The 13,738-nt window shown below is 41.9% G+C and overlaps 1 protein-coding gene and 1 long non-coding RNA gene across 7 annotated transcripts in view; one reads left to right on the top strand and one right to left on the bottom strand.

Moving 5' to 3' along the window:
- The window catches only part of ZMIZ1 (zinc finger MIZ-type containing 1), a 339,908-nt gene that overhangs the window by 174,465 nt on the left and 151,705 nt on the right, over positions 1 to 13,738 (top strand). Inside the window, exon 1 of one of the 6 annotated variants that reach the window (XM_057416416.1) lies at positions 11,413 to 11,516. The exons of the other annotated variants lie outside the window; for them this stretch is intronic. The gene's annotated coding sequence lies outside the window, so the exon portion shown is untranslated. Of the gene's footprint in view, positions 1 to 11,412; positions 11,517 to 13,738 lie in introns of those variants that run through there. 6 annotated transcript variants of the gene reach the window in all.
- LOC130603014 (uncharacterized) lies at positions 5,380 to 11,011 on the bottom strand. The gene is made up of 3 exons (XR_008973042.1): positions 10,946 to 11,011; positions 9,584 to 9,748; positions 5,380 to 5,591 (listed from the first exon to the last, which is right to left on the bottom strand). It is a non-coding gene; the product is annotated as an uncharacterized LOC130603014 (long non-coding RNA).

Raw genomic sequence — 13,738 nt, forward strand, 5'->3', positions numbered from 1 at the left:
TGACCTGGAACAAAGAGTGATAGATGCTTCACAGTTGCTCTTCGTTCTGGATAAATAATCATTCAGGCATAATTATGTGCATCTCTCTGTACTCATGAATACCTACTGCCTGTTTGAATAGCTAGGAGGCAATATACGCTGCCCTTACAAATCCTTCAGAATTGGCTTCTGCTTGTATTGTGTTTAGGAAAAAAATATAAACAAACAACAACAAAACCAGAAGAACACCTAAACAAAAAAATCAGAAACCCAGAAATGTTTGTTTTCTATTTGCTGACTTTGTTTTTCTTCCTTGGTCAGCTTCTCTACATGCTAATTACTATGAAAACTGACATGTAAGTCAGTTATCCTGAGTTACACTCCAAGAATAAAAAAATAACTGGAAGTAGGGTATGTACCCTAAGTGGAGCATAACCTAATGGAACTTGCAGGGAGTTTTGTCATTTGAGTTTTGCGTGTCACTTAGTGGGTCATAATATAAAGGAACACGTCAGTTTTATAATAATTGAATTTTTGCTTTAGTGGGGAGATTACGCTTGAGGGAGGTGTCTTTCTGAAAATGATGTGAAATACATTCATGGAGGTTCAGTTCTAGGCATTAGGAACAGATGCTTCTGAACTAATCTCAGCTGTCACATTTCATGCATAAATCCTGGGGAATGAACAATATCAGGATTCCCTGGAAGAATTCCTGGAGGTTTAGCTTAATACTCTCTCCCAGGGAAGCATTCCACCTACTGACTTGAGGAATACTTCCAGGCCTTCCTGAAGGCCTTCTCTAATGCTGATCCAAATAAGGCCAGGGGAGAGATGACAAAAACCATATATTGCAATGCAGTGGAGCACTGAGATGGCAAGGCAGAATCACATAGCCTCAAACAGTTGCAGTGATTTCAACAGAAGTGAAATCATGAGATGATTTTACATTAAAAATGGAGAGTCATCAGCACCTGGTTAAGGAACAATCACAGCTCCATAATTATGATTGAGCTGTAATAGCTGGCAAAAATGCATATGATTTAAAATTAAAAAAAAATTATTATCTTGTCTAGCAAAAGTCCACCTTCCTTTTTTAAGTATTTCAGCGACTATTCAGAAAAGCTTTTATTAAAAATAAACTACAATTGGAATAAGTAAAAAAGTCACTGTTGTCCAAAACCAGAGGTGCTTGTGATGGATACTTCAATAAACTCTGTAACTGTAGGTGAATTGACAGCTCTGCTTTTAATATGTTAACAACTTTTCTTTCACTTGTAATATATAAAATATGTTGGGGTCATATGAAAAAAATCAGAGAAAATATTTGCTTAAGCCTCTGTTAGAATGAGTTGCTGTCTAAACAAAAGATAAGAGAGGGAGTTTTGCAGCAGTTCTCCTCCATCTACATGGATTTTTTTGCGATGAGATTATAATATATGTTAACATTATGCTGACATGGACGGCTCTAGCCAATAGGTTAAAATTGTTAGGTAGTTTGTCTTTTTGACAGATCTTGTCTCCACGTCTGGCAATTTATATGACCTTCCAACTCTGATATTTTCCTTGCCACTGCCTGTCCTAAGTGGCTCCTTTCTACGTACCAGCCCCACTTCATTCTTAGAGCCTGACGAAGCAGCCCATGCTTCGTTGAACCTGCAAGGAGGCCCACTGGGTCACTGTAGGTATTAAATACTGCTTTATTCTGTTGAGTGTTAAATTGTTTGCTCAGTTCTTGAACATATTGTGTTAAATTAATGTTTCAAGCTAATTTAAAAATTCAGTTTCTTGTAGGAAGGGACATGGTGACATGATACAAAACATATCCTATTTCCCATTATTTTCACTTTATAATTTAGTACATAGAATGATTCATAAAAACCTAAGCCAAAGCTAGACATGTTCTGCATGATAGCTGAATTAAACTGCAGAATGCATCTGCTAAATGTCACTTGTGCAGACTTTTCTCCTGTGTTCCGTAACGCTTAGGGTTTGTTGTTGAACCTTGCAAGAAAGTGCTTGCGTGCATTTGTATGTATAAATGGGGTTTTTTTGGAGTATTTCATCCTGTTACATATCTGCACATGTATGCTTATATATCTGTTTGTGTGTTAATTTAATCAAAGCCCTATTAATAGCAGCTTAGTTGGTTTTCACAAGGAGAGGCTTACTAAAAACAGTTTATGCTAGTGAATTAGTTTTCACAGGCCAGTCAAAGCTCTTGGGAGCTTTGCTTCTTAGACCCATCACAGGTTTTCTTCCCACAGCATTGCAGTTGCTATGCAGTCCATTGGTAATTCCCAGCTCTTTAATAGGTGTGTCATACAAAAAGCATTTGCATTATGATAGTGAGGTTTAAAGAAACTTGAGTCGCAAGTTATATAAACCAGTCCTTTCTGGAGTTTTGACCAAGTCTCCAAACAGAATCTAAAACAAGGGGGGAAGTGAAGATGCAACTCTGATATACTGAGTCTGAATGGAAGGAAGCAATAACTAACTGATGTCCTTAGTGGTACTTGAGAGACTTGAAAAGAAATGAGAGATTCATCCTAGGAAATGGGTGTCTAAATTGGTTTTAAACCATTTTAGAGAATTAATGTCTATTCTTGGCATCAGCTAGAACAGGACAACCTACAGGACTTTTTAACATATTCTTCCTATGATAGACAAGAAAGGAAAGACTTGTGCGTTAGGACACTGGTGCTTACGTCAGAGTTCAAAATTGCCTGTGTTATCTAGAGAACATGCAACTGGGCTCCTGTGATGCTTCTCTGCTTTAGAAGAGACAGGACTATCAGAACTGTAGTAAAGAGCAAGTCTGGCTCTCTAGACCAAAGTCAACCTTTGAGTGAAATACCTTCCCACCTACCATTTTTGAAATGTATGTAATTTTTGCTCAGCAGTGGAAATAAGTCACAACATTGCTATATGATGTCATCTGCATCCCCTAAATCTTTTCAGGCCTACAGATGGCAGTAAGAAAAAAAAATATGTGCGAGCATGGGAAATAAAATTGAAAGAAGCTTGAAAATAGTTTGTCCAGTGGATTTACAACACTTGCAGGTGGGTAGCAGGTCATCCAGGATCCACAGACTTTGTCTGTTATCTGTGGCATTATGGCATATTTTCAGGGACTGAATTGATCTTACACAAAGAACTAATGCATAGCATTTTTACAGTTACAGAACTGGTGGTTTTTTTGTTTATTGTCAATGAGCTTGAGATTAAGTAATTAGGGTAGGTGATTAATAAACTCTGATCCTTTTACTAAATATCTTACAAAGATCTTTATAATGCTTTAATGATTCCAAAGAAAAGCGATTCATTTTGCTTAACTTATACTCTACAAACTTTGTGGCAGGGTCTTTTTCTATATAGATTTTTTTTTACTTCACTTGCTGTTACAAACATCTTTCAGTCCACATTTTTTTTGTGTCTTTTTGGGCAAGCCCAGGTCCCTAGATCTTCAAGGTACAGTCTGTCTACATATAGTGTGGCTTAACTTCTTGCTTGTGCATACAGCTTCCTTTTTGGACAAAACCTTATGGAGTCAAGAAAGGATTCATGCCCTGATTTTTGATGGTCATAATACATAGTATTACAGTAATACCTCTGGGTTTGAGCTGGTAAGAGAAAGAGAAGGCTGTCAAATAATTTTTATTCTTCTAAAGAAGAGAAATAATACTTGAAAAGAGCTGAAAAGTCATGCTTTCTCCTACGGTATGTCATAGAAGTAGGAGGAGATTGGATTTTGTCATGTTCTCTATTAAAGGATATCCGACTTGCCTATACATCTCCAGTATTTATGCCAACCTGTAAAATCATTGGTGAGTTTTGTTCTCTTAGACTTTTCTTTTAAAAGTATTCTTACTTGCCTGCAGCTAAGGACTTAATTGTTGCTGCTTTGCTGTTTGCTAATAGGCAAGAAGCCAGCTATTGATAGAAGACACATATGGGTGTTTGCCTGCCTCTTATTCTTTGTACAGTTGGAAAGGTGAAATTACAAGCTGAGAAGTGTAGAGATAGAAGATAGAGCACTGAATTATTTAGTACTTTACTGTCTGCTTTTTTTGAATACCACCATTACCCTAGGAGGAAGAACTAAGACTGCCTAACTCTTAACCAGCTGAGAGACAGACAGCATGGAAAGGTAAAGACAGTAGAAATTTCCTTATACAGGACTGGTGAGTGTCTGAATGTATTTTGAAGGACAGAGAAGCCAGGTTCAACTTTTTTGCCCATGGAGAAGGTAGGAAAGGCTGGCTCAAAGAAGTCCTTAATTTGAATTAGTGCAAGTTAGTGAGGTATTTTTTTGTTGGGAAGGAATTGCTGCTGTTCACTGCATAACTCTGCTTTTGTGGCTTAGTTTCTGTCAAGAGAAGCAAATTCAGAAAAAAAAAAAATAGAAACTCTCACATCTGGTATTAACTATTGGAATTGGTTCCCTTGTCCCAGTCAGGACAGGAGCAAATAGGCTACTCCTGCAACATGGCCTGTTTTGTGCCAGCCTGCCCTTTCCTTTTATATCCCTGCTTGGATCAGCCATGCAATAGACAGAAACCTTTTAAATCCTGTAATGTGGCACAGTGGGCAGCTAGGCTTTTTAATAAATGAACCATCTTTCAGAAGATATCCCTCAAATTTCAGTTTTAATGAACCCAGGTTACTCAGGGGGAAAAAAAATGGGTTAAAATGCAGCCACTCAAGCATGACAAAAATCAAGAGCAAAGTCTGAGGAGAAGCTGGATAGAAGCAGTTTTATTCTCTGCAAGGTTTGAAATGGTCACAACAACATGTCTGTCCTTGAGTTCATCAGAGCCTTTTCAATGGGGACTGTCGTGGTTTAAACCCAGTCAGGTAATTCGTTCGCTCACTTCCCCCCCTTTCTTGCCCTCCCCCTGCTCCTGGAGGGACGGAGAGGAGAATCGAAAAGAATGCAACTCCCACAGGTTGAGATAAGAACAGTTTAGTAACTAAGGTATAACACAAATCACTACTGCTACCACCAATGATAATAATGATAAAGGAAATAACAAGGGAAGAGAAAGCAAAACCTCAGCACCAGCCGACCGATAACACGCCTCTCTCAGCCCGACCAAGCACCGACCGATACCTCCTCCAACCCTGCAGTCTCCCAGCCCTTCCGGCTCACTCCCAGTTACATCCTGGGCATGACGTGCTGTGGTATGGAATACCTCTTTGGTCAGTTTGGGTCAGGTGTCCTGTCTCTGCTTCCTCCCGGCTTCCCCTCCCCCCTGGCAGAGCATGAGGCTCACAAAGTCCTTGGCCAAACCAAAACATCGCTATCAGTTCTGTTCCCAGGCCGAAAGTCAAAACACAGCACTGCATCAGCTACCAAGGAGGAGAAACATGGCTGCTACTGCTGAACCCAGGACAGGGACACTTGTTTCCTTTCTGGGGAGCCATGCCTTGTTTCAAATTAGATGTTGCACCAACTCCTGCCTGCTTCAGGCTTTGCTGCACGGCTGCTCTGCCAGCTTTGTATGCGCATTGCCAGCACATCACATTTGATCAGAATGAAAGTCACTCCAGAGTACGTCTAATCAGGCAGGGCTTCAGAACAACTTGAAGGCTATAAAGCTGACCTCGGGAGGCTGTAGTGTTGCCGCTGGGAACAAAGAAGAAAAGTATGTAGGTTTTTGAGGTCTGTATACCATGTTGTAATAACCATTTAAACAAAATATAAGAAAGGAAGGATAGGAGTAGAAGGAAAGAAAATGCCATCTGGACTTAAACTGCTTTTATCCAGATGTCATCTGGATGTACAGTATAAGTTTGTCAGGTTAATTTAATTCTGTAGTTGGAAGTCTGGCTCAGTGTTGGAAATTTTGTCTTGAAGTTGCAGGAAGAGTAATATTAGATGCTTTATCCTTCTAGTGTGTATAAAAGACTTTATTATATCACTTTTCATTGTTTATATTAAACTAGCTTATGGTAGCCCCAGTCTCAATTGTGATTTGCATTAGTCTGTGTGTTTGGTGGAGATAGCATCTACCCTGAGGGGCTCTTGATGTAGCTGGAAAGCCAGAAGAGCTGAAGAAGTGAAGTGCTTGGTGGTGGTTAGTCAGGAGAACAGCTCAGGTCCCTGTTCACAGGGCTGACTTTGCCCTGCAGTTATGGGAAAAAGCTTCTGGGCAGATACTTTATAATAATGAAGGTGGTATGAAAAGCACAAGACAAGTCTAGGTATTTTAATTTATGGCCCGCACTGTAAATAATTCATTAGCAATAGGGAGTCTGTTCACTTTGTAATAAAAATGGAAAGTCTGCCTGCTTCATTTTGTAAGACAGCTGTCACTCCTAAATTGTCAGGCTCACTCCTGCCCTTCCAGTTGAAACAGTAATGTTGAGGATGGGAACTGTGCCTCCCTCTTCTTAACAGGGGATTCTGAACCAATTCCTAGTCTTTTCCATTGGGGTAACTTTTATTCAGGCCCAATTTAGCATTTGTATATTTGCTGCTTTGAAATGCTCAAGAGAATACCTGAGTATGTTGTATTCTGCCAAATGCCGTTTCAGCTTCCTTGTGCTATCACCTGAGGGTGAGACACCTAGTGGAGGTACAGCTGACGAGATCTGTGCTCTTAGTAGAAATGATACTAAAATCCAAGAGGTTTGTGACCTGAGCAGGTGTCAGATTTTTAACCATGGAATTCATGAAACCTTTGAAAACTGAGTTGTCTGTTAAGATTCTTGGGAAAACGAAACTTACTACATGGTAAGTGTAAAATTCCACCTGTAAGGTAGAATTCTCAAAGACCAGTTTCTAGATAGAAAGGTCCTCTCAAGTGATAAGATTGTGAGAAAACCAAATAGGGCAGATGATCATGATGATGATTTTCAGTTAAAATCCTTCTTGAAGACAGCAGACTTTGGTGTGTAAAGCTCCTTCAGTGTTTTGTGACCTAGGAGTCTAGAAGAATTTCCACCTTACTGGAATTACGGGCACTTAGAAAACAGGAAAAACAGAGACTACATTATTGATAGTCAAATAGCAGGGACGTGTGCAGCTTTGAATTTATTGGAATGAAGGCACTGCAGTTGGAACTAGTTTTTAAATTACACTGTTTTCAAAATCAACTATAGGATGTCAAAAATATTTCTGGGCTTCTTCATAATGTTTCAGTAGCAATGGATCGGTCACTTTGGTTGTGTTTCAGATGCTTGAATATTAGCTGTTGAGACTAACATAAACAGCAGTCGCATTACAAGTCTCCCAGTATATTGTGTTCACACAGTGCTTCACTGCATATGTACAAAAAGTTTTCCTTGAGGGATACACAGTAATCTTGTTTTGCTTGTCCAGTCCCAGACCATCTGACCCAGACTGTCAGCAAGGTTTCCTGTAATTTAGGATTTGGTGGTGACTTGAAATATTGGGCGTTTGTCTGCAGGACAATTCAGTAAGACCAAATACCTTGGGTTTTAATGTGTAGTACACTGGTCCAGAAGGATTAATACGGATGGATCTCCTCCAATCAGCTGCTTTAAAATGAAGATGATAAAATAGAATGCACCAAAACTGTAGTTTTGGTGTGTCTAGGTGTCCAATATCTTCAGTTTAAATTATTTTAAAGAAATGGCAGCCCCCTGCACTACACTGTCAAAATAAGCAGGGAGTTTGAAAGAAACCACATTTGGGTAACCACTGAAAGCAGTGCAGAAAATGCACTTCGGCTGCCAGTGATTACTCTCTTTCTCTGGCCAAAAAAAAAATCACACCCATCCAATTTCTACCTTATTTCTTCAGCTACATTTAGGTTTTATGGGTTCTGCTGGTCCTCCTGTAGTTTATCTTGCTTCCATTCTGGAAAGCTGGGTAAATCTTTGCTTAAATTTCATCAGAACACACCAGGATAATGGCAGATATCAAAGTTATGAGAGCCTGTGTCCCAAAGCAGCTATTCAGTTGTTCTGTTCTCTAGAGACTTTGCTGATTGAGGGTAATGCTGCTTTTCTTTCTCCTCTCCAAAGGAGTGATGCATTCCCTAGTGGCTTACCAGAAATCACTGGGCTTGGGAGCAGTTTCTTAGCTCTCATAGGATGAAAGAAAAAGTGAATAAATCTTACATTTATAGGACATAAAGAGAAATTACTGTCTACCTTGACTGTATGCCTTCTCCTCAATGCTAAACTTACTGGGGAAAAAAAGAAGCAGTCCAAATCTATCCTCATTCCTTTATTGTGTGCAGTGTAGTTTGAGGATGGTGGATTGTTATGTTCTTTCTGTTGCCACCCAGTAATGAGGAATGTAAGTCGTGATGATACAGCATCACAAGAAGAAATCAGCAGACAATTTCCTTCAAATGCTACAGTTCAACTTTCAAAACATGCCTTGCTTCATCAGATAAGTAAGAGAGCGTTTAGTGTCAGAATGCAAATCTCATTTCTAATCCACAGTGGGCTTGAGATGTTTCCTGCTAGGAGCATTTATTTGGGCAGGCCCAAGAGGTTGTGACCTCTGTTATATAGCAGGCTGTCTGGTTCAAGAGAGATGTTATTGGAGCACAGCAAATGCAAAATAGCATCTTCACTTTTTGACAGGTTATTGTTAAATTGTTAAAAATATTTGCTGCTACTGCCATTCCTCCTCTAAATTTTCTCCGAGATCATCTTTGTACAGATCAGTTGGGTTGTTACTGTTACTGTTTACTCTGGACCTTTAGAAAATACTTAAATTAGGTTGTCTTCTGTAGCTCGTCTTTCAGGTTTTAAATCACTTGGATGAGTATGTCCAAACCAGGTGGCTTGCTTTAGTAGCTGATAAACATCTAGCAAGAGCAAGAAAAGTTTACAGATCATATGTATTCTTTGTAGCAACGCTATAGGCTTAGCCCTCAGAGTGCTTGTAAGCCAGATGATGTTAGCAACACTTCGTGCCTACTGCAGTATCTGGTAGGCAGACACAAATGGTTTTCAACAAGTACTTTACATCTTACCACAGAACCTCTGAAAAAAATGGGCTTTCATTAGGTAAATAAGCAAGCATCACATGCCAGAATGCAAATCCCTTTAAGTTCTTACACTCACCCTATTTCCTCTGCAATCTTCCCACTGAGCCCAAAAGGTGGGAATAGATGCTAGATTCTGTCTCGGATTAGGAATTTGAAATTTTTCAGGCAGGGGGGTTTACAGCATTGCTGTATGAGTGATCAGGGATACTGGTTATGAAATTATTTGAGTGCAACCCTGCAAGCTTTTAGGGATGGCTCATTTGCTTGTAGATGTCCCAGTGAGGATTAGCATTTCTTACCTGCAAGCTACAGTACATTTAATAAGCCACCGAATCAGTGGATTCTGCTGTGGAACTGTCAATGTTTGTTCTAGCAGATATGTCTATACTGGAGTGTGCAAAGCCTCCAAGAGCACTACAGCAGGTCTGTCAGCTCCGGCTCCCCAGTAGCACACTTCCACGCACTTTTGCCTTTAATTTTGTGTTATTACCTCTTGCTGTTTTAAACTGCAGTGTCCTTTTCCCTCCATGCTCTCCCTAATGATAACAAGCTGACAGAGCTGATGATACTAGGAGCTGGGTGGAATGCAGGGAAAACAACCTGGTAATACAAGCATGCAGCAGGGCAATTACCTGAAGCTGTGATCTGCAGATGCTGCTCTCTGTCTGAGGAAACCAGTCATTTCAGCCAGCGGGCTGGAGGTGAGGGCTGCTAGTGCAGGAAGGCAGTTCATGTGCTTTACGGTTAGTGGTGGCTGGTGACCAACTTGTTCTGGCTTAAAGGAGCACTCTCCTTAGCTGGAGATGTGATATTTTTACATCCCTGCGATACCACTGTTGTACCGGGGGGTGGGGTGGGCTGTGGGATGTGTGTGTGTAAGTATTTTTATGTCTGTACTTTAAGCATAGGTCATATCCCAGTGCTGTGTGTGCACTTACAGCTAGCCCTACCACCTTTGCTTTTGTAATCAGGCTGCAGATGTGCTTCATGATTGAGCAACTTCTGTGCACTGCCGCTTCTCCTCCCAGAGGAGTCCAGCAGGCTTGCTTATGCAAGCTGTCATGCTGCCTTTTTCTTTCCAAAAGCATGTGTGGGTTTGCTTTTTTTGTGTTCATCTGGCTCGCTGTTTGTGCCTGCAGATAATGGGCTCTCTATATAAAAATGTTCCCAAGCACATGGCTGCGGAAACAGTTTCCTTAAGCCCGACACAACCGCCACTCCATGCAGCTCAAGCCACCATAAATGACAAGAACCTGCTTGCCCCTTCCTGAAGCCATGCAGGCGTGCACACATGCTCGCTTGCTTTCCCCCTCTCACAGTCAGAGATGATATAAAGTCTTCTGGGGATTACTGCACATTTGTAGAGCAACAATGGAAAGCAGCACAGCACAAATAATCTATTCTTCCTCACCCAGCATAACAAACGCTGCTTTGTCTCACATCTGGCCCTTTTTAATAGCTCAAAGCCAACAGCAGTAGCTATTTAGCAGCTTATGGTAAATAAAGCTTTATTAAAACAACTTCCTTTTTCAAGTGTTTAATGATTAAAACAGCCTTTCACCTTTTTTTTTTTTTTTTTTTTTTAATAAAACAGTATCTAGCAGGGGAAATAGGTGTTACGGATGGGTATTAAACTTTTCCCAGAAAATAATATTTAAGAGAGCATCATTCAAAATTCTGTTATTGAAAAGCAGGCTGAAAGACCTTTTACTGCCGTGTTGAGGACACAGGACGGTGCCCCTGTGCATGTGTAGCTGCTGAGTTTTGCTGTACCGGCGCACTGAGGTCTGCCTCCAGGTCTGAGCGTTCCGAGGGTTTTCATGTGCCCTAGCCTAATGCCGAAAAGAAGAATTAAGGCAATTATGGTATTTATCTGTGCGTACACACGGAGGTATGTTCCGATAGTCAAGAAACTTCTTTTAAGAGGTGTTTAATGTTCAGGAGAACTTCAAGTGGAATTAGGTAGGGTTCGTCGCTGGACTGCCACGTTTTACCGCCAGGACCGGGCGCTGAGGGAACCGATATTTATGAAATTTGCCATCGGAGGAGGCAGGCTTCCCAGAGCCGCTGGGCTGTGTCACACCCGGCTCCCTAGCGATCCGTGCTTCCAGGACACGGAAAGCCGCTTTTCCGGCCCGCGCTCCCTCAGGGCGGCGGCGGCCGGGCCCACAGCCCCGCGGCAAGCGGGCGGGTGGCGGCGCGGCCCTGCGGCGCCCTCTGCCGGCGCGGCGGGGAGCGGGCTCCGCGGCCCCGACTTCCCTCACGTCCCGGGGCCCCCTGCCCGGGCCGGCGCATGCCTGTGCCCTCGCTCGGTGCTTCCCGCCCGACTGACGGCAGCTCTGCTGGGGCCTCCTTACCCCGCCCCTCTTGGCGCCGCGGCCTGTGGCCCTGAACTCCCTGCCCGGCACAGTCCCGAAGTCTTTAGCCAGCGCAGTTCTCTCCTGCCCTCCTCTATCTTGCTTGTTGCTTGATCAAAGTCACTTGTTAGATAGAAACAGTCTGTCCTCTTGCACAGCCCTCAGCACACTGGAGACACTCAGGAAATTACTATTTTTAACTGACTCAGTCAGCAGTATTAACCAGCTTCTGTCCTGGGCTGGGCTGGGCCTGGGAGGGGAAGAGGGATGTTTGAAAACTGCTGTATTGAATTCCTGCTTAAGGAAGTTTCCTTCTTCCTCTCACCTACTTAGTAGTACTTGTTGACTGTGTGTCTCTTTTCATGTCCTCCTTCCATTGAGGGGTTCAAAGTGGCTCTAAATTGTTAGTTACAGCAAACATGGTTCCCCAGAAGGTGGCTGGCCATGTGTTTGTCACCTGTGGAAAGGGAAACCCAGTGTAATACAGTGCTGCTGGCCCTCCCAACACCTCTCACAGCAGCCATTCCGTCTGCCTCACCTCTGTCCTTGGAAGGATTGCCTTTTCTTCTGTGCTCTTAAAATGGCTTTCTGAAGGAAGGATTATTTGTTAAAAGCTTGATTTCTAAGGAAATAGTACAGGCTTGCCCAGGTGAGGGGTGGGAGGCAGTGCTTGCTCAGGCTGTGGGGCCTGCGCCACCCTTGGCTGAGCAGCAGGTGACATGTTTCAGTGGGCTCTGCTTGTGTTTGTGCCTGACGGTGAGGGAAGGAAGAGTGAAAAGCACCATGTGAAGAGTGTCTAAACGTGGGGAGAAAGTCAGGCCTGGTTCAGTTGGTGACTCAGGTCTCCCTTGGCCACAGGTGACCTGGTTTCCATGGTCTGTTGGTCCCTGGGTACCAGAGCTCTTGATGTGGATGATAGCCCTGGTGGCAAGCAAAGCTCATCCCAGAGCAGAACTGAAACCACTCTTACTTTCAAACTGCAGTGCATCTTCAGATATGTCAGTGTTTTGAAGCTGTGTTGAAACGTTTGGTTTTTTTATTATTTTTTTAAGAGACTGTTTAGGCTGCCTTAGGAGCTAACTGGCAAGGGACCATGTTCTACTACATTGCTCTTCTTAAAGGCGTTATTGGAAGTCCAGTTTCTGACACAGTAATTGCAAACTCCTAACTTGAACTTTCAACCAACACAGAGTATAGCAGAGTATACCCTCTACATAATTTCATTCTTTTTTTTCAACATGGAAGAGGGTTTTGTAGTAATGGTTTAAGGAAAAAGATTCAGTATGTTTAGAGTTGAAAAGTAACAGGTCGATGCATCTGTTCCTTTAAAAAACCACATTCTCCATTTTTGAGACATCATAAATATGTAAATGAGGGCTCTTTAATTATTGCCTAGGGCTATAAACTCGCAATGCTAGAGGGGAGGGAAGGAGGAAGGCAAAGAATAACTCACATAATTTTTTTTTTTTTAAGAGTCAGAAAAGGCAGCAGAGGAATGGGGATTTTTATTGTTGAATTACCAGAAGGTGCTGGCAGCACTTCTTCTGTTTATCTTTTTAGATGGAGTTAGCATATATAGCAGTAGTGTACGACCTTCCTGTGTGTACACCAAACAGAGGGGATTTGTTAGGAAGCATGGGGTGAAATTCCCTTTTCCATCCCACTCTGCCAGTACCTTTAATCCCTATCAGCAACATCCCCTGCTGTCTCAAGCTGCTCCAGCGCCTCAGTATTAACGTGATTTCTAGTGCAGGTTCACCAGGGCTACCGAGGGACCCTGCAAAGTCATTTTCACTTGTGACCTGATAAGCACTCGACATTTAACGGAATAGAAGTCAGCTCTTACAAAAAGGCTGGCAGGGCTGAGTATCTTAAGCACTATTATTTTTGGGTAAGGTGATCTTGCTGCTACTTTCAAACCAGCGTGAGATTGACAGAAAGGGCAGGGGTTTGTATTTCAGGATGTGAATGTGAACCAGACCAGTGTACAGCAGAACCTGTATAGAAGGTGTAGTTACTGGAAACAGTTCTGCTGCTATTTTTTCCAGGTAAAATGGTCTGGTGTCAAAGTTCTTATTCTGCCTTGGTAAAACTTCATATTCGTATGATAATTTTCACTTTCCACATTTAATCTTTTAATTCTTGCTGAGGCCTATGAAAGAATAATTTCCAGATGATAATGGTTTCCCACTAATGAGCTCTGCGTTTTTATAACAGAAATAACTTAGAGTCAGTATGCTCACTGAAAAAGTTATTCTATTTGATGCTTTTATGGTGTATCTGAGTGAAAAGTAAAAATTATTCTGATCAGGGTGAGGCAGGATATTTCCAGTACAAACTATTAATGTCATTGTATGTATGTGATGAGGCTTCATATGTATAATTTTGGCTGTTTGGTTCATGCAGCAAATGTTTACTGCCTGGGGGAGT

Source organism: Pezoporus wallicus, unplaced genomic scaffold (genome assembly GCF_028554395.1).
Source record: "Pezoporus wallicus isolate ANWC-B61680 ecotype Strahan unplaced genomic scaffold, APGP_CSIRO_Pwel_v1 contig_2012, whole genome shotgun sequence".
In the NCBI taxonomy this organism is placed as follows: domain Eukaryota; kingdom Metazoa; phylum Chordata; class Aves; order Psittaciformes; family Psittacidae; genus Pezoporus; species Pezoporus wallicus.